This window comes from Falco naumanni, chromosome 1 (assembly GCF_017639655.2).
Source record: "Falco naumanni isolate bFalNau1 chromosome 1, bFalNau1.pat, whole genome shotgun sequence".
NCBI lineage: Eukaryota > Metazoa > Chordata > Aves > Falconiformes > Falconidae > Falco > Falco naumanni.
In genome coordinates this window covers 8,541,109-8,565,118 of record NC_054054.1, presented here as the reverse complement: position 1 = coordinate 8,565,118, position 24,010 = coordinate 8,541,109, and the positions used below count along the sequence as shown (strand labels likewise).

General features: G+C 39.5%; 1 long non-coding RNA gene across 1 annotated transcript; it reads right to left on the bottom strand.

Annotated features, from left to right (window-relative positions):
• Positions 1–5,668: 5,668 nt before the first annotated feature.
• On the bottom strand, positions 5,669–22,004 carry LOC121082760. The gene is made up of 4 exons (XR_005826108.1): positions 21,918–22,004; positions 21,121–21,200; positions 6,242–6,314; positions 5,669–5,820 (listed from the first exon to the last, which is right to left on the bottom strand). It is a non-coding gene; the product is annotated as an uncharacterized LOC121082760 (long non-coding RNA).
• Positions 22,005–24,010: the final 2,006 nt, after the last annotated feature.

The window sequence follows — 24,010 nt, the reverse complement described above, 5'->3', positions numbered from 1 at the left end:
CAGTGCCATTCCAGCCTTATCAAAACCTGTCTCTTCATTTGTCCATGGAAAACATACCGCCAGGTTCCACCAGGCTGAAGTTTGTCATTTGTCCTGTTTATGTGACACAGGCCTAATTTCATCAGCTAAGCAGATGAAAAAAGAAAATCAATAGTCAGCAGATATGACGCCGAGAGTGATGTTTGATTGCGACTGAGAAGAGAGAGTGTGAAATCTGTCTCCTTAAAATTTGCTGCTGACTTTGGGATTCAGCTGGGCATTTAAACCTACACACATGACAATATCCTTCTTTTGGGGACTCCACATCAAACTTTCATCTATTGCTGTACAATTTCTGTGCATCAAGGCAATCATGCCTCAATAAGCTGTGGTCTGATTCATAGAAAGACTTGGTTGTTCACAGATCTAACATCTCCCCAGAGATTTCACTTTAGCCCATAAGTCTTCAGGAACTGGTCAGGCTTCGCTGCCTAAGTGCATACAGAGCGACTCCCTGATGTCTTTACACCTAATTCAGGACATTAAGACTTCACTGTACAAAGATTTGTGTGCTGAAATGTGGACCTCACCGTAAGACTTATGTACTTAAAACCTGGAAAGAAGTTGCTGCTCTCTCTTGCTGACCCAGGCAGCGATGACACACAAAGACTACAAAGTGTGTGCTGAGGTGCTTGCACACACAGTCTCCACATTGGAGAATTTATACCTTACACAAAGCATGTGTGTGAGAAGGTTAAAGACTTCCTACAGCTGGGAAATGGGGGGCTTCAATTTACCAGGTGTCCGCAGGAAATACAGCACAGCGGAGAGGAAACAGCCCAGGAGGTTCCTGGAGTGTGTGGAAGACACTGGCACAGCTGGTCAGGGAGCCAGCGCGGGGAGATGCCCCACTGGGCCGAATGGTTACAGACAGGGAAGGGCTGGGGGGTGATGTGGTGGGCACAGGATGACTTGGGCACAGCCACCATGAGACGCTAGAACTTTCTGTTCTCAGAGAAGTGAGGAGGGGGGTCAGCAGAACCGCTGCCTTGGGCTGCCGGAGGGGCTGGGGTCGGCCTGTTTAGGAGACCAGCCGGCGGCGTCCCTTGGGAGCCAGTCCCGAGGGGCCGAGGGCTCCCGGCAGGCTGCACCTTCTTCAGGAAGGAAACGTGGAAGGTGCGGGAGCAGCCCGTCCCCGTGTGCCCACAGACCAGCCGGCGGGGGAGACCGGCCTGGCTGAGCAGAGAGCTGGGCTGGGGCTGGGGCAGGGAAGGAGAGGTCACCGCCTCTGGAGGAAGGGCAGGCAGCTCGGGAGGGCTGTGAGGGTGTCGCGGGGCTGTGCAGGGGTTAGAGAGGCGAAAGCCCAGCTGGAGCTCAGGCTGGGCACCGCTGTAAAAGATAACGAAACCTGGTTTTACAAGTACATGAGAAACAAGAGGAGGGCCAGGGAGAATCTGCGCCCTGTATTGGGTGCGGCAGGGAACACTGACACAAAGGGTGAGGGAAAGGCTGAGGTACTTGATGCCTCCTTTGCCTCCAGCTTCAACAGCAAGACCAGCTCCCTCAGGGCACTCAGCCCCCCGAGCTGGAAGAGAGGGACGAGGAGCAGAACCAAGTCCCCACAGCCCAGGAGGACACGGCCAGTGACCTGCTGCTCCGCTTAGACACGCACAAGTCTGTGGGGCCGGCTGGGATCCACCCGAGGGCACTGAGGGAGCTGGCGCAGGAGCTCGCGGAGCCGCTCTCCATCATTTCCCAACAGTCCCGTCAAACCAGGGAGGCCCCAGCAGGCTGGAGGTCAGCCAGTGCGATGCCCGTCTACAGGGAGGGCGGGAAGGAGGATCCGGGGAGCTGCAGGCCTGTCAGCCTGACCTCGGTGCCGGGGAAGGTTACGGAGCAGATCATCCTGAGCACCATCACGCGGCACGTGCAGGGCAACCGGGGATCCGGCCCAGCCAGCACGGGGTTATGAGAGGCAGGTCCTGCTTCACTAGCCTGGTCTCCTACAACAAGACAACCTGCCTAGTGGAGGAGGGAAAGGCTGTGGATGTTGTCTACCTGGGCCTTAGTAAAGCCTTTGACACCATCTCCCACAGCATTCTCCTGGAGAAACTGCCTGCTCATGGCTTGGACGGGTGCACTCTATGCTGGGTTAAAAGCTGGCTGGGTGGCCGAGCCTGAAGAGTGGTTTCTGGGCACCTCACTTCAAGAGGTTCTGGATCATGTCCAGAGAAAGGGAATGAAGCTGGTGAAGGGTCTGGAGCACAAGTCTTATGAGAAGCAGCTGAGGGAACTGGGGTTGTTTAGTCTGGAGAGGAAGACACTCAAGGGGGACCTTATTGCTCTCTACAAGTACCTGGAAGGAGGTTGTAGGCAGGTGGAGGTAGGTCTCTTTTCCCAGATAACTAGTGACAGGACAAGAGGAAACAGCCTGAAGGTACACCAGGGGAGGTTTAGATTGGATGTTAGGAAAAAATTATGACCCGAAAGAGTGGTCAAACATTGGAACAGGCTGCCCAGGGAGGTGGTGGAATCATGGCCCCTGGAGATATTTGAAAACCACATAAATTTGGTGCTTAGGGACATGGTTTAGTGGTGGACTCGGAAGTCCTGGGTTAACAGTTGGACCTAATGATCTCAAGGGTCTTTTCCAATTTTTCTGCATTTCTATGTTCATGTTTCTATTTTTTTATGGCTGTGAAGATGATCATGTGTATACACCTTGCACTACATATACAGCAGATCTCTGAAAAGATAGAGCTTCAGCCATTGCTGAGAAAAATATGCAACTAAAAGCCATTAGCAATAAACTAAAAAAATCACATTCTGTGCATAATAGACTGAAGTATAAAACCATATATGTTACTTTCTAAAACAAAATAGCAATGGATAGTTCATTGCTTTGCAATACTGCTTCATTATTTAGGATTTGGCTCTATAATATTGGTAGGAAAAACAGTTCCAGCTTCAATGGAAGCCTTGCAGGACTCTCCCAAATGCTGCACTTTTTGTGCAGATTGATATGGCATCAATGCTAGGAACATCAAATGGCTTATGCAGAACAGAAGGGTAAAGACCTCAATGAAGCACTGGTAAAATTTCCAGTGAAAATTCCTGTTCTCAGCATTGCAAGCAGTGAGTATTTGGAGATATAGCCTACCACACTGCAGTGAACCCATCCTTCAAGTAGAACATAAAGGCACATGGATATTTCTGGATGGAAAAATCCCTACATAAAATATGGTTTTTTACAAGAAAAACATAAATTAGCATTGTACCTGCTCCACAGAATTGCTTCCTTAGAGAATCCTGTTTTTAAATGTAGCAGAGTGCCCCGTTTTTCTGATTATCCTCAGGATAAATTCTGCAACCCATTTTCCCTTCCAGTCAGTTGTACAGTGTAAATGGAAGACTTTCTGTCTTAAAAGCTGCAGGAAAGTACGCATTTTCAGATATTTTCAAGAATAGATATTGACAACAGACAATGTTATACTTTTGGCAAAACCTTTATCACCGTGTTCCTTACAGTAAAGGAACAGAACGAGTAAACAGAAAATAACTGATTAATAGTTTCACATTGGCATGCAAGAAGTTTCAAGCTGAAGTAAACTATGAACAATGCATCCCTGCTGAACAGAGAAACTTCTTACACAAGGACCCTGCCTAACATGGAAGCGTGAAGCAGCCATTTCTAATGCACCCCTCTGTAAGTGTGGATCTACAGGGATATCTTCTGTGGGGTCAAGAACCTCTGTGTGGAAAGGGGTGAGAGTCTGCCTGGGTTAAACAGAGGTGAGAGTGATGTGGCATCCTAGCAGTACTACTCAAAATTTCCCCAGAAGTGAATAATAACAATAATAACAAGAGCAATAAGCTCTGTTGCTATCCTAACTTCTGAGTTACTTTAGTGCTACAGAGCTTCCTTCGCAAGGGGCACACACTCACGCTCCTCCCAGAGAAAAGCCTGAGCTTAGTCCACCTAAATCATGCTTGTGGGTGTTAGTAAAAAGCATCATCAAATCCTGAGGGGCGACAAGTTAGGGACATTTTCCATGATGGATTTGCAAAATCCAAACAGGTTTCAAACACCTTAACGTCAGGTGTTTGGCTCATGCAAGAGCTAGGATCAGAACCTCCTACTTCATTGGAGAAAATGCAACAATAAAACCTGCAAATTTCCAGCTCTCTGGCCTCATCCACTTTACCCCCAACAGAGCTACCTGAGCAAAATGTTAAAAGAAATAGTCCAGTTTGAGGGCTTAACAGAGCCATTCACTATCCTGGATTTTGAAACAAAAAGGTGAGAAACAAGTTGTCATTAGCAACTAAATACACTTCCAGCATCAGTAGGTGGTTGTGTTTCTTCGGGTTTTTTTTTGTCTAGATAAGGTGTATTGTAAAAATGCTAATAACTTCAAGCTGACAGCAGAGTGCACTAAGACTACAACACGTGAGGAATGAAAATTATTCTCACTCTAGTACATTCACCTGTGAAATACCATGTGTACACATTTTGCTAGTTACCTATGAGCCTACTTTTGAACAAATCAATGACACAATTACTCAGGAGGAGGAAAAGAGGGGGAAAAAAGGGGGTGGGAGTGGTGTAAGGAATATATTTTGTGATGTACATAAGACAGCGTTAGTGTTCTAATAAACATTTTTTAAAGCTAATACCAAAACCTAACAAAGGCATATTAAACATAAGACATGTGAGGAAATAAATGAAAATAAGTGGAGAAGCTAAACATTGATTTCCTTTTATATAATTCTGGTGATGAGCATTATTTCATTATGTGTTTCACCTCTAAAAAGATGCGTGATCCAATCATTCACAGCCCTATGCTGCCATAAAGATGATCTGAGGCTGACTTCACCTATGAAAACTCATGCAAGGAAATTTTAGAGGCAGCATTAAAAAAAATAAAATTACTCTGTAACATGAAGTACTCAAAACAGCATGGCTGTTGATTAATTTTGCTTGCTAATTTCTTGAGATCATGGATATCTCCTAGAAGTCATCTGTGAAGTTACTTCCACATTATAAACCAAGAAATCTGATCATCTTAAAATAGAGGCAGCAAGAAGTCATCAAGTATACCACCCATATTTCAGCTGCAATGACTGTAACTGCAATTGGCCATGGCCGTATTTTAGAGTAGTTTTCTAGGTTCCTTGTCCTGTACGGAGAAGAAAAGCAACTTGGTAAGAAATCCTGAAAGACGTCCTCAAATACCCTTCACCTTAGGTACCTTGTGTGTTCCTTACTAGCAGCCAAGGATCTGGGCCATTAAGTTCAAAGGATATGACCTACTCAAACTTTAACATTCTATTTAATGTTAATTTATAATTGAAATCCTACGGAACTACAAAAGCTTTACTATCTTTATTAAAACCGGGTACATTTATTACAATCTAAAACTGCAGCAGGGAGATTCTGGGTTGAATATTTCATTAATGTAATTTTTCTTTTTTATTTTAAAAGAAAAATCTTGGGGAAATTTAGTGAAGGCAAGGTCTTTATGCCCTGCTTCAAGAAAGTACCCAAATACTACAAATATAAAATTATTACTTTAATGAGACACTGAATGTACAGGTTCCTTACTAGGTTCCACAGGAGCCTAAACTTAAGAGACATTTTCAGTTTGAAAGATGCTGTATAAATATCCCTCTACATACCTTGTCATACATTCCACTGTAGCATATTCTAGCATCCTTGTTCTCTTTTTGCATTGACCTGCTTACACAAGGGATAACGATGTGATTAGCTACATTTTCATTTACTTCTCATGTCTTAGGAGGTGATAGGTCTGCTCCATTAGCACAAGGTTCTTCTCTCTGCTGCAATTTGCATATAGTTAAAAAAAAAAAAAGGTTTAATGTTAATATTGCAGCTAACAAGGAATGACAATTTTAAAAACAATCATGAAAAAATAAAATCTGCAACACTTTAAAGCAGGTATGTTTTCCACAACACAAAAATCCATAATTCATACAGAAAACTGAAGGGACACTGCGGATGTGGTGCCTGAAAGATTTTGAAGCATTGCTACAGACTGTGAGAACATCCAAGTGTTGTTTGACACGGGACCAGTATTATCAGCCACGCAGTTTTTCATCACCTCTTGGGGCAATTTTTCTATCTTCATAATTCAGACAAGCAAATCAGATATATAATTTGATCATCCTGCAGGGAGTTGTGTTTTTTATAAAAGACAGAGTCCAGAGCTCCAGAAATTTCACTTAGTACTTACAGACTTACCCTTTAACATACTGGAAAAAACCCAAGGTCTGGAATGTTTTGGGTGTTCGTATGGCAGAGCAGCATATATTTTCTGGAAAATGAAAATGGAAAGGAAATTTTCCCTCACTTTCAGCAATGGAGAAAACAAAATAAGGTATTTACAGAAGCACAAGCCCGAAAAGCTATGAACAAAACCCAGTTGTTTTCAAAAGCATCATCTGATACTAGATAGAAGGAAGAAATTTTTAGATTTTTTTATGATGAGGGTAGTGAGACATTGGAACAGGTTGCCCAGAGTGGTGGTAGATGCCTCATACATGGAAATATTGAAGGCCAGGTTGGACGGGGCTCTGACCAACCTGATGTAGTTGAAGACGTTCCTGCTCATTACGGGGTGGCAACTGGACTACATGACCTTTAAAGGTCCCTTCCAACCCAAACCATTCTATGATGGAGACAAACTTGCATGAGTTAGCTTAAGAATTCATAGTCCACAGCTATTCTAAAGAATATTGTATATAGCCATATACTGCATGGCCTTACTAAAGGAATCAGCCTTTACATATAAAATCTCAAAGCAAGAGAGAATTTCTTAAATGTAAAACTGAGCTCCTTCTAAACAAATGGAGGGATTGAAGAGCTTTCTTTTCCCTCTAAAATGCTTTTGAAGCTGTTTCCTACAGAACTTCTGCAGAGTGTGAGAACTTCTGCACAGAGCACACCTGAAGTGAGGCAGAGACACGACTGAGATTAATTATTTTAAAGAAGGAAACAACCATTTGCAGAAAACCTAGCACAGTGCTCATGCAATCTAGTTACCTACATACAAAAGACAGTGCCACTTCTCATTGCATTGAAAGAGTTTTCTGTTCTTTGTACACGGTGCTCCAGCCCAGTGGGGCCTGGTAATAAGTGGCTCCTAGGAACAATTGCAACATAAATAACAACAAAAGTACATGCCCTATTGTAACTGTTAAGAACACTAACCACATCCAGACCTTCTCTTTAACTGGCATAGCTTTGCTGCTTTTACTAAAGTTACAGCAATTTAAACCAGCTGAGAATCTGACCCAGCATCCCTAGTCCTTCCATTCTGTGAGTAAAGTAACTTCTAAAAATTATAATATCAGAAAATGTGATGGTCTGAAAGTATATCGGTTTTTAATATAATGCTTCTAAAGCAATTAGAAAGGACTTCAGTTTTTAAGAAAAACTCTATAATGGTCATTTTCTCACTTTATATATTGAATTAATAACACTTCCAGAAAGTTAAAACCATTTTTTCTCACAGCTGCCTTCCTCAAGTTTCTGTTTGGTATAAGTGATACAGTATATGGCAATGGCAGTTTTGAAAAAGTAATAGTTTGAAAATAGGTAAAACAGACTGAAAAGGGACAACCTGAACACAAAACTTGAGATCATATTTATGAGGCTATATCCCTACACAAATCCCTTTTTAATATGCTTGTTGAGCAAGAAGCATTTGTAGGGTTAGGATCAGAATGGGTGGTTATACTTACAAATTTGCCACAGCTCCCTCTCTCTGGCAGTTGTGTTTTGCCATTGTTTGGGGGCTTCTTGTTTGTGTATCTTCCGATCCTTTTCCCTGTCTCCTAATAACCACAATGGGTATTGTTGATATTACATCCTAGCTCCTATCTCAGCTGTCTTTAGGCTCTGAAACTTTTGATTTCTCATAATATCACAAGTAAAAACTGAACTTGCCCCATGAATTTCAATGGTTGCTTAAAATGTGGGGATTTTTTTTTTTTTTCTTTTTTCTTTTACAGCTAGGGCTTCCAGGATTTTTGCTGTTTGATGTCAAGAAGTATGGACATGTAAAGAAAAGATCAAAGTACACTCCTGGTTAATACAACTCAGAAAAAGTTACTGCACAAAATGCTGGTAAAATTAGACTTCATCAAAGAATCATGGATATCTAAGGATCAAGGGGAAACATTAAAAATCCGAGTAGAAATATTTTTTTAAAAGCAGAAGAAGGCAGAAAAATTTGGTTTTAGAAGGTATTAAGGAAAAATGTTACACATCATTATCTAATTTCATATTTTCATTTTCACACTGGTTTGCAGCTAAAGTGCTGGAAGGTATATTAGAATGTCCAAGGCTTAATAATTTTGGTAGTGGTCAATGAGCATATCATCTGAATGAAGACAAAATATTTACATTTGATATCATAATACTTCACAGTTAGAAAAAATTATAAAATATGGAAAAAAATATAGTCTTGTTTTCAACAATAATAGCAGCAAGAACTTTACAAGAGATGACCATTAGGTATAAACATTTATTTTAAATGTCTTATTTTTTGTTTAGAAAAAAGGAAGGAACTACTTTAAAGTATCCCATTTCTTCCTTTGTAAGGAGTTCATTAGACAGGCTATGTGTAAGAAAGCAACTCTATGTTCCATATTATACTACTGCTACTTTTAACCTCCTCTCTACCATTGTCCATACCATCTGTTTCAAGCAGCAAACAGTCCTGTAACAGAGAAATTATTGAAAAATTGAGAATACCTAATTAAGAGATAATTCATTCCATAGGAAAATTATGTGTCTAACCCTCACAGCTAAGATCGTATGCCCTATATGATCAATCTGAAATCACAGTTCTAAAAGTATCAGTTACTGTCAGTTACCTTGTTATTGCTATAAATGACCAAACTTTCCCAAGAATACTGTTAATATTTTCTGGTAATGAGTTTCACACATTAACTACGTTGTGTAAGTTGTTGTTCTTCTTACAGGTTTAAAATGCCGCTTTTACTCTGAATGCGTTCTTGCATCAAAAACACATGAGTTACTCTTCCCATGCTTTCCTTTACACCAGCAAATCCAGTCCTCTAAACATAACTAAATATTTTTGTCTGTCTCTCTGCAGCAATACAGAATGCTGCAAATAATTTTTGCCACTCTTTTGCAGTCCATCTGGGTAATCCAGATAGGACAGGGAGTTCAAGGTGAAAACACTGCTGATTTTATAAAATTGTTCTATTCCACTATTGACCAACTGTGCTTCCTCCAGTTCTTCATGCAAACTGAACTCTACTGGCTTGGCTGTTGCTGGGCGCTGAACAGCTGTTTCATTACACTTGTCTCAAAAAATGGTAATTTTTTCTCTAGATAAGTAAGACACTGACAAGTGAAATAGATTTAATCCGACAGGTGGGAACTTTATTAAACAAACCCCAAAGGAAAAGTAGAGAGATGTGAAACAGTGTGGCCCTCCTCTGTAATGATCACAAAGTGCTATTTAAAGAGTCCAGTCCAGTAAGACTACAGGACTTGCACACAACTGTAGGGTGCTGACACTGAGCTTTCTCTGCAGAGTCCCAGAGCAAGGATTCAGTGGCATTAATAGCCCAGGGGTGTCTGGATGAGAAGAGAGAAAGCAAGCCAGTGGCATTCACTTAGAGTGAAAGAAATTTAAAGCCATGCACAGTCCCGACCTTGCCTCTCAAACTGACTATGCACCTCAGCCACAGCGCAGGAGTTGAAAAGAAGAATGTGTCTTTGTCCAGTGAGAAGCCCATTTCTTTCTGACCCTGGAAAACCCAACTGTTCAGAGTCTAAAACATGCCAGAAGACTAGTCTTTCCCTAAGAAAAAGAGAACTATAAGAACAAAGGAGAACAGGGTAACGCCACTAGGTAGAGAAAACTGGCTTCCCATTCTTCTGGGGAGCTATGAAAAAGCCAGTTGTCTACATGCCTTGAAGATGAAGCAGTTACTGCTTCAAACTGTGAGGATGGCTCTCCTCTCCCACATTGATTGTTCATTGCACAGAAGATAAAATGAAGGAAAACTTGTGGCAGCCACACAGACATAAAAAGCTGTGGGCATTTCCATGCAAACCCCTTGCCCACAGAATTCATATTCCTACAGTCTGTCCATCCTGCATTAGTCAAACAAAAGCTGCTATTTTGCCATGTAAGAAGGAGTAAATGTTTCCCAGATTGAGACAGTTAATTTAAATGGCAGCTGCAGAGATGACTATTCTTACCCTTTCATTGCATTTTGAACATTGATTTCAATTGCTATCACCCAATGAAACTCAGAGTGATAGGATGAGGAAGTTCTTACTTTGATCTTTCTTCAAACAGATTATGCAAAGGACTCATCCAATGTTCATGTGTGAATTTGTTATTTTTGATGATTAACATTTAACTAATGAAAAAAAAAAAAAAAGGTGAGTTAAGTCCCTAAAAATTCAGAAAGCACCAACCCTCTCTCTGGGAGACATCACTGAGATGAGGTCATCTTTCACTTTCAGTATCACTGTTGCAGATTTAAAGTATTTTTCGTAGTTTGCAGAACTTCTTGGGATTTGACTCCCCAGTTATAAGCTATGAAAAAAAATTGCTTCAAATTCAAGCAATTGAATAACTTCCAATATCAGGTTCTGTGAGTAGAAATAAAAAAAAAAAAAAAAGAGCTTTGTACCCATTTCTGCTGATTCCTGGGAAATAATCTTATTCAGTGGACATTTGGCAATTTGGATTCCAATCTCCTTTTCTTTCTGGTTTGCAGTCATAGCAAAAGCAGAGTATTTTTACCAAGGTATGTATTAGAAATATTTTAGAAACTGTGGGTTTGAATCTGATACATTTTCAAGTAGCTAACTCGATGGTATTTAAAGTCCTTCCATACATGACCAAGTATTTTGTCACAAACTCTTGAGTTTTTCCTTTCCTCCTTATAATTTAATTTTCTTCTTTTTTTCTTTTTTTTTTTTCTGTGTTCCATTTTGCTTCCTTCTTTTCAGTTTTTTAATATGCAGTGCATTTCACATTTTCTTCCATTTCTTCCATCTCTTTCCTTCCTTTTTTCTGTTATTTTACTCCTTTTTCCTTCACTGTTTCTCTTGCTTTCTTTGATACTCCACTTCTTTCACTCCATCAATCTATTGATTGACAAGTTGATGTATTGCTTTGAAAGGGTTCTCCAAAATAATTTCAGTACCGCAAGAACATTCAGATGCACACAAGGCATGTTCATTTTCAATCCATTAAATTGTCATTGGAATACTGAAATTGCTGAAGTGCAGTGACAATACTCCATTTTGCTTCTTCAGAGACTGTAAGTTTGCCAAATAGGCACAAATCATGTATACCAGAGTCATACCCATCAAAATTGCAGCCTGTATTCTGCACTGCTCAAATTAGAGTCTGCTGCCAGATTGTTTGAAAGAATATACAGGAAAGTACACAGCTGTGGCAGTCTCTAACTAAATGAATAATGCAATATCAACATCTGTAGGATTTTTGAAATGCTAAATGTTCAGATATGAAGCCTCTGCTGAGGACACAGATGGTAATGATGTTGTTCTTGCAGTGGTTCCCACCAGAAACGGACAGAGTTCCATAATCAGACTGGACTGTTAATGCCTGAAACAATACTTTCCTTTAGCAGTGCTAGCTCTCAATGCATCGCAGAATGACAAATGCTTGCTTTGTGGGTTGCATTTAATTCCAAGCTTTGTTAAGCTAAAGAAATCCAGTAATGAATATGGACATCTTCAAGCACGAATACAGATGCCAACACCAGTTGATAGCACTCAGCAGGTGAATTTAAACTGACAATTCAAGTTAAGGTAGAATAATTAAAATAAATTTTCCGTTCAGAGCAAGAAGCATAACGAAGTCCTGTGTTTACCTCAGAAAAACATAAACTAAGCAAAGTTTTCCTATATGCATGACAGCATTATTTCATGGCATTATATGTATTTTTTCTGCTAATTAAAACACATCAGTATGCATTGTGTACTGAAAGAATAAAAAGAAATAAAACTAATCTCTGAATACAAGCAAACATATCTGTTTATCATCCAGTGTTTTAGGGCACCAATGAAAGAAAGCACAATGTCTTATAATTTATTCTTTGTCCATTACTTTTTTCCATCAATAAAAATTGTGTTCCAAAGGCATTGAGCAAATACAAAAAAGTACTTTTGCTCAAATTAGATGATGTCCCTGGAGTCAGAAAAAAGCTAAAAGAACTAACTGAAAAGTCAACATAAAGTTAAGCAGTGCTGAGAGGCAGAGGAATTATAAGAAGCTAATAAGGAAAGCAATAACTATATAAAACAACCCTTAGAGAAGGCATGATGTCACCGATCAACTCATCTGGCCAGTCATAGCCTGAACACCTGATCCCAGGCACAACATATCTTCTTAGCTGGGATAGAAAGATTGAGGATTATTTCCTTTGTGCATTGACACAGCTGAGACAACTATGTTGGAAAGTTTAAAAACTGTACCCAAACTGAAGAAGAATATTTGAAAAGCTTAAAAGACAAGAGAAAAGGTCAGGATGCTAAACTAGAAGTTCCAGGAAGCCTGTCCAGGCAAAGAAGGAAAAGGATTGCATCATTTTCAACAAAGGTTCTTGATCAACCCTATACCTAACTTCATAAATTTCAAGAACACCCTCTTACTTGTTTGCTTTAATTTTTAGGAAAAAATCAGAGCTTCAGCCACAAGAAACCTGACATAAACAGCAGTTACCTTTCCCATTTAAATGGAAACATGAATGAAAAGGAAAGGCAATCTTCAGCGACAACTACCCACCTCTGTGAGACTTGGGGTTGATAACCAGTGTGTTCTTTAAGCAAGCAGCATCATTTCTCTAGGAAGGGATGAAACATGCTTATTCCTGAGAATACTCTGCAGCAAAATCTGAAAGGGACAAGGTCCTGTATCACCCACATTTCTGTCCTCAGGATCTGCTTGGCAGCTTTATTGTTCTCATGCTTTTATCATGCCCAAACTACTTACCTTGTCCTTCACGTCCTGTGAAGATAGGGAGCCACATGCTTCTGCTACTTGCTGGCAGAGCGGTCAGGAAAAGTGGATTCCTATTTCCCTTTGGTACTTAGACTTTGGCTCCTTCAAATGTCTGAGCTGCTGTCTGGCAGAAGGCTGGCTTGGCTCTGGCACTGGTGATGCCAGCTAAGCAAAGCCTGCAGACAACTGTGCCTTTATCCCTTCAGCAGAGAAAGAATTTTCCTATTTCTAAAGTCACATTTTGAAAAAGAATAATTGCTATTAGAAACACTTGGCAGGGGGAGGTGGGGGGAAGGCAAGACAGAAAGAAAGGTAAGAGCAGCATAAGCACTTCCTAAAGTCAAGAAATCCTACAGTGCCCTGGAGTGGAAGACCCTGGGGGACCATCAAATGGGCAGTAGTTCAACAGTTTAATCACCTCATAATACCCCAAGGGATGCAAAACTGTGCACAAAAACTTCAGCTATAGTTTTAAGAGTAAGACAGTTGCTATAAAACAGCCTCTCAGGTCACACCATTCTTTTCCAGGGGAGGCAGGGGGAAGCGTGCTGTTCTTCCCATAGGAGAAAGAGTAGCATTCATAGCCAAAGAACAGAGGCAGACTGTGAACTTTGGGGTCACTGAAGCTGTTATACCCAAGATTAAAACCCAATAAGAGTTCTCCTTAAGTAGAGAGGCTAAACTCAGGACCCCTGTGCTGTAAACTGAAGAACTCCTGCTACTAAAGCAGCAGATAAGGATGAAATGTCCAGATAGGGATTGAAAACACATGTGCAAAATGTGCATATAGCTCTGGGCAAAAGTAATAGAAAAAGAAAAAATTAGGAACTTTGGCAGGGGTTGGGGGGGGGGGGGGGGGGGGAAGGCAGCTCTAGGATTTATAAGTTTCTACATAGGGAAAAACCAAAAAAAAGATGAATGTACACCTTAATGCGGAGAACATTAACATTTTGCACATGCAGGAAGCTGAGCTTCAAACCAAGCCACAGAGGGCCTCGGTGACTTGCCCAAGGTCAAAATATAAAACCCATGTAAGGCTCTTTGATTGTGATTTGCTTTCTAATGTAGAGAAAGCTCACATGCTGAGGGAACTGAAACACTTTTCAGGCATACAAGAGCTCCATCTAACTAATTTACTATTCATATATACTTTAAAGGATCTGATCCCAGTAGATGTTTGTTCACATCACAAAGCTACCACATATTTTGAAATATGTGAAAAGACTCGGTAGAGGAAAGGCCCAGAAACCCAAAACTGAAATAGAAGACATATTACAAAGCAGGATCAAAGAGTACACTGACAGATGCGTTCAGGAAGCTGAGACGGTGTTTCTGTGCTCTGTGAATATCTTGAATCCAGGTTATCTTGTGTTAATATTCATACGTAAAGCATTTATCAAAACCTTAATAATGGCATTAATATGATAATACAACTTCTGCTTTCTTGTGAAACTTTTACAATTGGTAAGACTTTGAATTTGTTTTTCCCCTTTTCTATTGCTCGGTTTATTAAATCAAAATCTGATATTTACTAAGGTACATTACTGTAACAGCTGTGCTATTTGCTACAATACACTCAGGCTTGTAAGGGCCTCACTTTTTAGTAACATGAGCTTCCTACAAAAAATCCGAGCCAAATCTAGAAAAGCCCTTAGACAGCCTTATTTTTAGCTATACAGTTAACTCCAGTTGAACAGTCACTGCACAAAGATTCAGAATTACACAGTTTGTGCAATACTTTGCTAATGGTCAGCAGCCTTGCTGCTGAACCAGTTTCTCTCTGTAATATGTGTCCTAAAACATGCATATGGTTCACACACGTTTTCTGTTTGCTAAGAACACAGAACCACGGAATCTTGTCTTTCTGATTTGACTGCAGGCTCTGCTTTCTGCTGCACATTTGCTACCCAAATAAACAAAATAATACTCTACAGAAGAGATTATAAGCATTTTTCCATGACACCTTCATGCTAAACAGTCTGATAACTGTGACATTCTGACCATTATGGAATGTCCTTACACCAATCTATGTAGGTAATTGTATTTCTATTGCCATAAACAAGCACCTCCCTAACTGAGGAAACTGATCTATTACAGGCACTGATCCTGCAGATTATGAATGAAAACCCAAAGAATAAATGATCTGCTTGGAAAAATGATGATTTCTAGATCTAAGATCTTAGGAATGTTTCAGTATGTTGAAGAACCTCAGAGAGAACAAAATGTCTTAGGAAAACTTAAATTATGTAAAATACTGAGATGTATTATATGAGGCATTTTAAATAAGGGCAGAATAAAGGCTAAATACTTCTGAACTGTCTCAGAAAAATTAATCCTTCTTAATTCATGCACCATTACAAGACCGATATTAAAATGCCTCCTGCTTTTAGGCTGATGTGGTTATAATTATTCATTTGTTTTAATTCACATTTTATGTACTGTATGTATTTTTATGCAGCACCAATTGTGGTGGCATCCAACAATTAAAAACAAGCATAAATTAATTTCTCATTTACAGGCAACCATCTTCAATTAATGAACTAAAGGACCTTCTACAATTTTTAATTAAAGTTCTGAATAAGCCAATACATCTCATATAAATCTTATGAAATCTGAACTTTTCAAGAGGACCTTTTTAACACCATCTTGGAGGCCATTTTATCCCTATTGCAAAAATAAGAGCCTAAGCATTTTGTCTTTCTGCCTACCACTGGGTGCCCTAGGACTAGGTAAAATCCTCCCAGCACCACTTGAGCAGTAGTTAGTGTATTGATTCTAGCCTCAGAAAAGTTATGTTCAATTTTTTAGCACCGAGTCCCTAAACGACCCTGGGAAAGAAAGCTGGTATTTTATATACAATTTCTTTGTCTCACAGAAGTGCCGCAGCACAAAGTCAGAGAGTCAGTGACAACACGATGTAGAAAACATAAAGTCTTCTCTATAAATATTACAATCACTAGACAGCGCTTTCCTTGACAGGGTTCATCTTCAAACACAGCCCCTAAACTTGGACCCAAAGGTGCTATTTTGGGTGTAGATCCACAGAAGAAAAAATAATTTGGGGCAAACCTCCCAGGCTTCTCTCTGGGATGCAATGTCTATAACGGCACCCTTTGTATTAATTAGGCTTTTGCAGCTCCTGAATAAGAAACAGCATGCAGTGACTATTGTCTGGGAACTGATAATGTCACTACATCCAGCAGCCCAGCAGGCTTTTGCTTGTAGCCACGTATGGCAACATGATGGCAACTGAACAGAGAATCTAGGATATATAAACATCCCAAACAGTCATGCTCCCAGGCACAGCACAGGAGGCAAAGTTGCCAACTATTGCCTGAACGAGAACAGACAATGAATAAGCTGAAGTGGAAAACACAGAATTCAGAGCTCATGGCAAACATGCCCTCAAGAAAAGATAAAAATTGAGAAATACAGATACATTTCTAACAGGTGTAATTTACATAAAAATCTTTTTTTTAGACCTAATTTTGGACCATATCAGCCCCAAGTCAGACTTCTGATGAAAATCTAAGAGATTGCGGTAAAGATCCCGCTCCCAAGTAGCTGAGTCCTAAACTGACAGAGGTTGAAACAATAGAAATCAACATTAACTTCGCACTGACCACTGCTTTTCATGCCATAAGCAAGTTAACTGCTGTACAGATAGAGACATCATTCTATTAATAATTGATTGGTGAATATTAGTTTATCAGTATTGAATGTGAATACTTTTCATGAGTATGTTGCACTGCATAACCTATATTACAGACTGAAATCCTAGAACTTATTTAGAACTTAGCTACAGTGGGAGTCAGTGACGATAATAAGATAATATGTAATATTACATGGGTATTAAGGTTCAAATATACGGTACAAAAGTAGAAGTATATAGTACCATGAAAAAAATAGCAGTAAAACATTATATGGTTTTTAAAGGTCCTTATGGACTTTTCTTTCCAAAGACGCTCTCTGCCTTCAGATGTAGAATGATATTTCTATCGTTACCTTTTGTAGGTTAGGAATATTCGTGTTTAAAGGAATGAGAACACTACTCATCAATATTTAGATTTGAAAGACATGCGAGGAGGATATCTATATCAAACTCCCTCTCAAATGATATAGGAGCACATCAAAATTTTAGAAATAGAGCTACTATTTGCAAACCTAAATATAGATTTATCCTATATATCACGAAACATGTAGTCCCTTTTCTAAATTATTAGTAGAAATCTTAGTCAATTATTTACAGTCTTTCTTGGGATAGCCAGTTAGAATATTTTGGGTGATTAATTTGTACAATGCTTTTTGTTTACCTCACACAGAAATGCATATATGTGTATGTTCTATAAAAATGATAGTTTTCATACACAAAGGACAAGTGCATTCTTTTAATCTGAATGGTCCTGTAACTTAGAGGCAAATATAAATTGCTCAATAAGGAGCTATGTATGTCTGTCTCCAGTGAATGTCTGTATCTCTCTGCCTCATCAAACAGCAACCACCATGTGTAGGCAGAAGACTCCTGGAAATTAAATAAATTGTGCCATGCAGAGGAAATAAAACCGAGCAGTTCCATAGCACGACATAGTGAAACGATGATAAAGCCAGATTTTACAGTGCTTCCAATCTGTCATATACTTGCCATCCTGAATTATATGATACTCTGTAAATCTGCTTTTCACTTTAAAAGTTACAGAAAGAGCCTATGCTACAGCAGATTTGAATTTGAAGGGACATATGCATATATACTCATACATCCAGTGCTAAAAGAAAAAAATTGTATTGCAAACTTCAACATTGTAACATTGATAAATATCAGAAATATTTCCATTTAGATTTCCTGACTACATAGCAGTGTTTAATTCCATTTTCACCTACTTTATTTTCTAGAACCTCTTAAAGCCTGACTCCCTGTTATCTTAGCTCATTGTCCCGATAAACTGAGTTCCCTAGGTCCCAGACCTGGTTTATCTTATCTAAGGTACCCTGCCCAGTTAATTCTCATTTATTTTGCAGCAGGATTTATTAGCTGAAGCTTGACAACACACTGAATGCAATGCCTGGACAACTTAGAAGTCAGGCACACAGACCTAATGTCACTCCAAAAAATTGTATTGGCACAAGCTTCATTTTCCCCATTCTTGTCACAATATCCTCTACCTTGGGTTCTCACCTGCCAGCTCTCTCACACTTCTCTCTCCTAAGGAGACCTACTTTCCCCCCTTCCATCTATGTCAGGCAGCTTTCCCCTCCTTTCCCCTTTCAGCCAGGAGCAGCCAACATCGTCATTGCAAAACCTGAAGCATGTGAAGGCTAGAAAAAGTCTTTAGGGAACAGCAATGCTGAAAAATAAAGTCTGTATTTAGCTGCATGCACCTGGGCAAACTGGACAATTTTCAATAAATTGCAAAGAGAACAGCCCTGACAAAGCAGCCCCTCTCTGCCAAACTTTTTTCACAGACATAGTTCATAATTATTTTAAATTCAGGCTAGCAAATATTTTTCTATGCTAATGAGTGAATACTTGCAGCGTTTTCCAAAATTGTTCAGCTCAAGTAGTCACATCTAGGCAAGATTTGAAGCATCTGAAAGTAAGTGTCAAGGAACACAAATAGGCATTTCTCCTTATCCCATCTCTGAAAAAGTTAACCTTGAAAACCTTCTTACACAGACAAAGGTAAGTCAAGCATGTTCTTCTTACATTCTGCAGCTTTTAATTTTTATATGAAGTGCACAGTCATTATCCAATGCTGAGGGCAAGTGTGCCAGGGGTGGGCATGCTGTGTAGATTTCTCACGGTACTATTTCACAAAGGCATTGAACATTTGCCCCAAAGAGAAGAAAGGCATTGAACAGTTGTCACAACTCTCTCAATGGAAGAACAGCAACATTACTGAAAATGTTAGTGATCTATAGTTCATCTTTATTTTACCCTCATGTGCTCAGACATGTGGACTTTATAAAAGAGGTCTCAAAGGTAAGGTCACACAGGGAGCAATAAAGCAAGTGTTCAAATACTGCTCTGTACTTGTATTTCAGGCATTAGCTATTATTTCACAGGGACAAAAAGAGGACACCAGTTCCTTGCCTGTTCCTTCATGTCAGAGATAACACTTCAAGAAATGGTGTCAGTGCCAGCTGCGATGATAGATTTTGTAATAGGAAACTGTTTCACTGGGAGACAGACATAGGTCATCAACCTGTGACTCACACAAACATGCTCAGAGATGTTAATGCAGGAAGCAAAACCAAACAATTTTTGGAAGGTTTCTGTTATTTTTACAGATATTAGAGAAAGTTTCTACAAAAGGGAAATGCTGTCTTGAAATCTGTTCAACGTAACATTCAGACACAGCTAAGAAACTCCATCTTCTTCCCAGCACCAAAAAAACCCACACCAAACCCCCTTGCTGCTAGGAAATTGAATCAAGAGGTACCAAAGATACACCCTCATTTGAAAGCAGTGAAATTTGGTGCTGCGAACCAATGGGGGTTTTGTTTGTTTGCTTAAAAGTATGTAAGAGCCAAAAGACTGGGGATAGTTTTGTTTTCATGTCCTAAAACTTTTCCAGCTTTTATTTTCTTGGCCTCTGAAAGAATGAAAAACTGAATTCTCAATATTTTTTTTCATGAAATTGTAATGTAAACCGAAATCAGAGTGACTGCAAGTGCTTCAGTTTAAATTCTTAGCTATTATCTTTATAGGGCCTGAAGGACCTGAAAATTTTATAAAATGCATCAAAGTTCAGAGGTAAATGTAGTCAACAGCTTTTTCAAGAGGTAAATGTAGTCAACAGCTTTTTCACCTCTGGCATAATATATTTATGTGCTAATAGTAAAGTTTACTTTTACAAAAGAAGCAAATTACTTACACTTAGTATAAGACTGTGGAATTAACTACTACAGACACTAGCAACTATCTAGATAGTTGGCTTGTTTCCATCCCACCTAGTAAATATTTTGGTCTCTGTCTCATAAAAATAAACCAAAATTTCCTATACACAATGGTGACATGAAGAACTTGAATATGAGCACATGGAACATAGCTGGAGTGAAACTCTTATGACAGTGTTGGATAGGCCACATTAAAAGCAAATGGTAATACTTACCAGTAGAAAATAATCACTTAAGACTGATGGCCATATTCAAGAGATACAAATAATTAAAGCTTTGCTCTTAAAATGTTAGTATTATTTTCTTCATCATCCATCCCTATAACAAGAAATGTGGCTCCTCTTGGCTCTCACTGAAAATTTGGATATTGGAGGATGTTACACACTACCATTTTAAGTACAAGGAAGTTGCGGGAGTAGTGGAGAGAAGCACATTTCCAGTACAAGAATACATTTGAAATGCCAATATCTTTCCTGGATTCTATCTTAATTTCATGCATAATGAGATGAACAGAAGGCTATCATTTCATTTCAGTGCACAAGCGATCAGACCCTAGATACCATTGCTGTAGTGAACTTCATACTGAATTTCAATGGAGGAAACTTTCACAGGTCGATGTTAGATATTGTTTGGAAAATTGGTTGGGGACAAGTTACTCACACAGCAATGTAGTAACATTTTCCCCATGGAAGAAAAAACCCACATTATCACTTCAATTATGAACTTGATATCTCCAGCAGCATAAGGCACAAGCAATCCAAGGTAACTCTTCCATCTTGGTCTCCTCTCTGCTAACGTTATCAAGATTTCTAGATGGTTCTTTTCCTTTAAGTGAAGTAGGTACAAGATGCGGTGCTCAGCCTTATACCTGTGACTTGATCTTGTAAAAAGCTGAAAGTCCTGAACAAACATAGACCCAAGGAGTTCAGAATGTATTCTTGTTGAAATTTTTTACATAGCAGATTTTAATGTCTCAAATAATTGGGGTTTTTGTCATCGTTAATCAGGAGTTACTGTTCTAAAATTATGAAGGATGTCAAACAGAATTACACATATTTTTGCCAAGGCCTTTGATAAGGTGGTTTTCTTCATGGAAGTTATGGTCTAGAATTTGGCTGAATATGTTAGGTTTGTGAGACAGGGAGGGTCAGATGGGCAGCCTTATTAACAAGCCCTAGAGATATGGAGGCAAGTTTCTTACCTCTGTAATGTTGCATATCCTTTGTTCATCAAGTATTATGTGTTTTTTTCATTCTTTCATGAAAACTCAATAAGCAACATCTACATAAAAACAAAAACAAAAACACTTCATTGAAGCATGGGTTAAAGTTCCTCCTGTTCAACCACTGCTTTTTCTCGTGTGAGTTGGTAAACACTATCTAGAGGCTAAAAATGCATACCTGGACCATCTATGAGATGTATATTTGAGTCCTAAATAAGCCCTAGGTGGTTTTGGAGGTATGTTCTGTGTGGTGATCAGGCATTATTGACACTTCCACATACTGTTAACCTTTCTACAGAGAAAGGAAAACTTAAGACCATGGTTTGGGCTCCACAGTATACCCATGATTTTAACATGAAAAACAGCAGATGTTTTTTTTCCTATTATGACTTCCCAGTTGGCAGATTTTCTGCTCAGAGGGCCTACCACCTGGACTTATGCCAACAGAAGTAGGAACAGTTGGATTTAGTCTGTGATTAACAGAATAAATTCCCTTTCCTACAGACAAAAACTCTAGATTTTTATCAGAAGGGATGTGTTAGAGAAAAGTGTTGGCAAAGCCAAGTTGTCAAACTTCGATGTACTGAGGAGGTGACCCTTCTGGAGAAAGAGTCTGCCCTGCTGAGTGCAGAGGGTGCACAGAGTCCCCCCCACCAGCATCCCCCAGCTCTCGGCCACCTGAGCAGTAAATGTCCTCAGCTCCAGGCTCCTTCCCCAATTCCTGCTGCTCTGGGCTCTCATCCTCATTAAGTCTAGTCTCTAAAAATATAACTGACCTAGACGTTCTCTTCACTCTTGTTGAGATACACCTGCAGTACGTTCCTCAGAAGAACTTCAGATACATGTACTGTATGACAATGGGATTGCACTGCCTATAAAAAAAAAATCACATCTTACTCTTCTTAGGGTAAACCACAACTATGCTTCCATTTTTCTGTCACAAATTTTGCTGTTCTGGTGATCACTGCTCATATTCAGCAACCATTTCTTTCCTGCACAAAGTAAAACCATTGTCCCCAAAATCAGAAAACATGAGTGGATACACTTACATAGTTTTCACTGCTTTGGTTCATGAGGATTGGCTGGCTGCTTCCACCTTATCTGAAGGATGAGAGCAAGTGTCCATTACAGTTCCTGGACAGAGTTTGTTCTTTGCAGGCAACATCTCATTTTCCTCTGAATGCAGGGGAGGAAATCGTTGTATGTTACGATCACCCAGCTGTTTCAAATGTTTACTTTGCATATCCAACTGGGATCTGTATCATCTGTAGGTGTATTCTGACCTCATTCCTTTCCTTTGGTTACTGTAATCACAAATTGCCTTATTTTGGGGAGGGAAGACACATTCAGAGGAGAGAAATCTACTTCTCCAGAAAACAATCTAGACCAGGAACCAGGTGCAGGCTATTAGTGAGCCTGGAAAACAATCATTTCCTTCCTCTAAGTACGTGGAAAGCCTGGAAAAGATGCACCACCTTACACACGAGGTACCTTCATGCACACAGTGGCATTGCTGCTGCTTCCTTCCCTCTTCTGCTTGCCCCACTACGTAGGCCATAGACTTTAAAATTTAAGCAGAGTTGATTCGTACACTTCAGCTGTAGGCCCTGCTTCCATTTTTTATGAAAGATTAAGGGCAAACCTCTAGTATAAATGTCTGTTTTCTTACCTGCTTCAGCTGTAGGCCCTGCTTCCATTTTTTATGAAAGATTAAGGGCAAACCTCTAGCATAAATGTCTGTTTTCTTACCTGCTTCAGCTTAGCTGTCTGTTGCTGTTCATAAATACCTACTCATTACTAGTGGTACAGTACTGTGTGTCTCATGGCCATGTCAAAATTGATCTGGACTATAAATCAACAATGCTGTGAAACAGAGGAGTGTCGAACTCCTGTGAAAACCTCATCCATGTGATGTTCTACATTACACCCATGCATGCAGCTGCTGTCGTTGTCATCTGAAACTTTTCCCAAGATTTACATTAGGTGTTACCTTCCCCACACCGTTTAAAAAAACCCAAACAAATACAAAACCCCCACCCCAAACCATATTCAGGGCTTCCCTTTCAGGACAGAATCTGGGGTTTGGGCCAATGTTAGTCACAGGAAAACATTTCTCTAGCTACTGCTACAAGCGCTAAAGCTCATTAAAGATCTGAGCCAGCTCCTGTGGAAGCCATTGGGAGTCTTTCAGATGACTCCCCTGTGGTTCAAAAAAGGCCCTGAAACACCTATATTTACTTAAAATCACCATTCTTTCCAGTGAGGATCTTCTGCTGTTTCTATATGAAGTATTTATAAAAAAAATATTGAACTATATTTCACAGTGACTCAGTAAATAACTCATGTCATGCTCAGTGCTTTTGGGCAGTAATTAAAGATTTAAGGCATTCAACAAAAATGTCATTGCTTAATTAAAACCAATAAAAATCTTTCCACATTAAAATATTTGCCTGTTGCCACTCAGACTTTGTTCTAGATGTACTAGAGGATTTTTCTAACTAATCTTACTTAAAGCAAGCAGTAAGCTATTTTTCCCTGGATGAAAGCTTTTAAAAAAGTCATATTGCCCTAATCTTTACACCGTTAAGAATGTTAATGTGTATTTATTCTTCAAACGTGTGGTCCCATATGCATTATTTAATTTCATTAGAGATAATGGGCAAATTGATACTCACTTTCATACCGCTTGTGTTTCTGCTTGTGTTTCTTTGTTGGAATTGTGGAGCTATAATCTGGTTATTATCAGACAGAGCATTATATACTGTGTCAGCCTCTACAAGGGGCTCCCAGGTCCCTCTCCAGCAGTTCCTTGGTCTATAAAACACACACATACTCTTAGTACCTCTGAAACAGAAAAAAGTCTGAATTT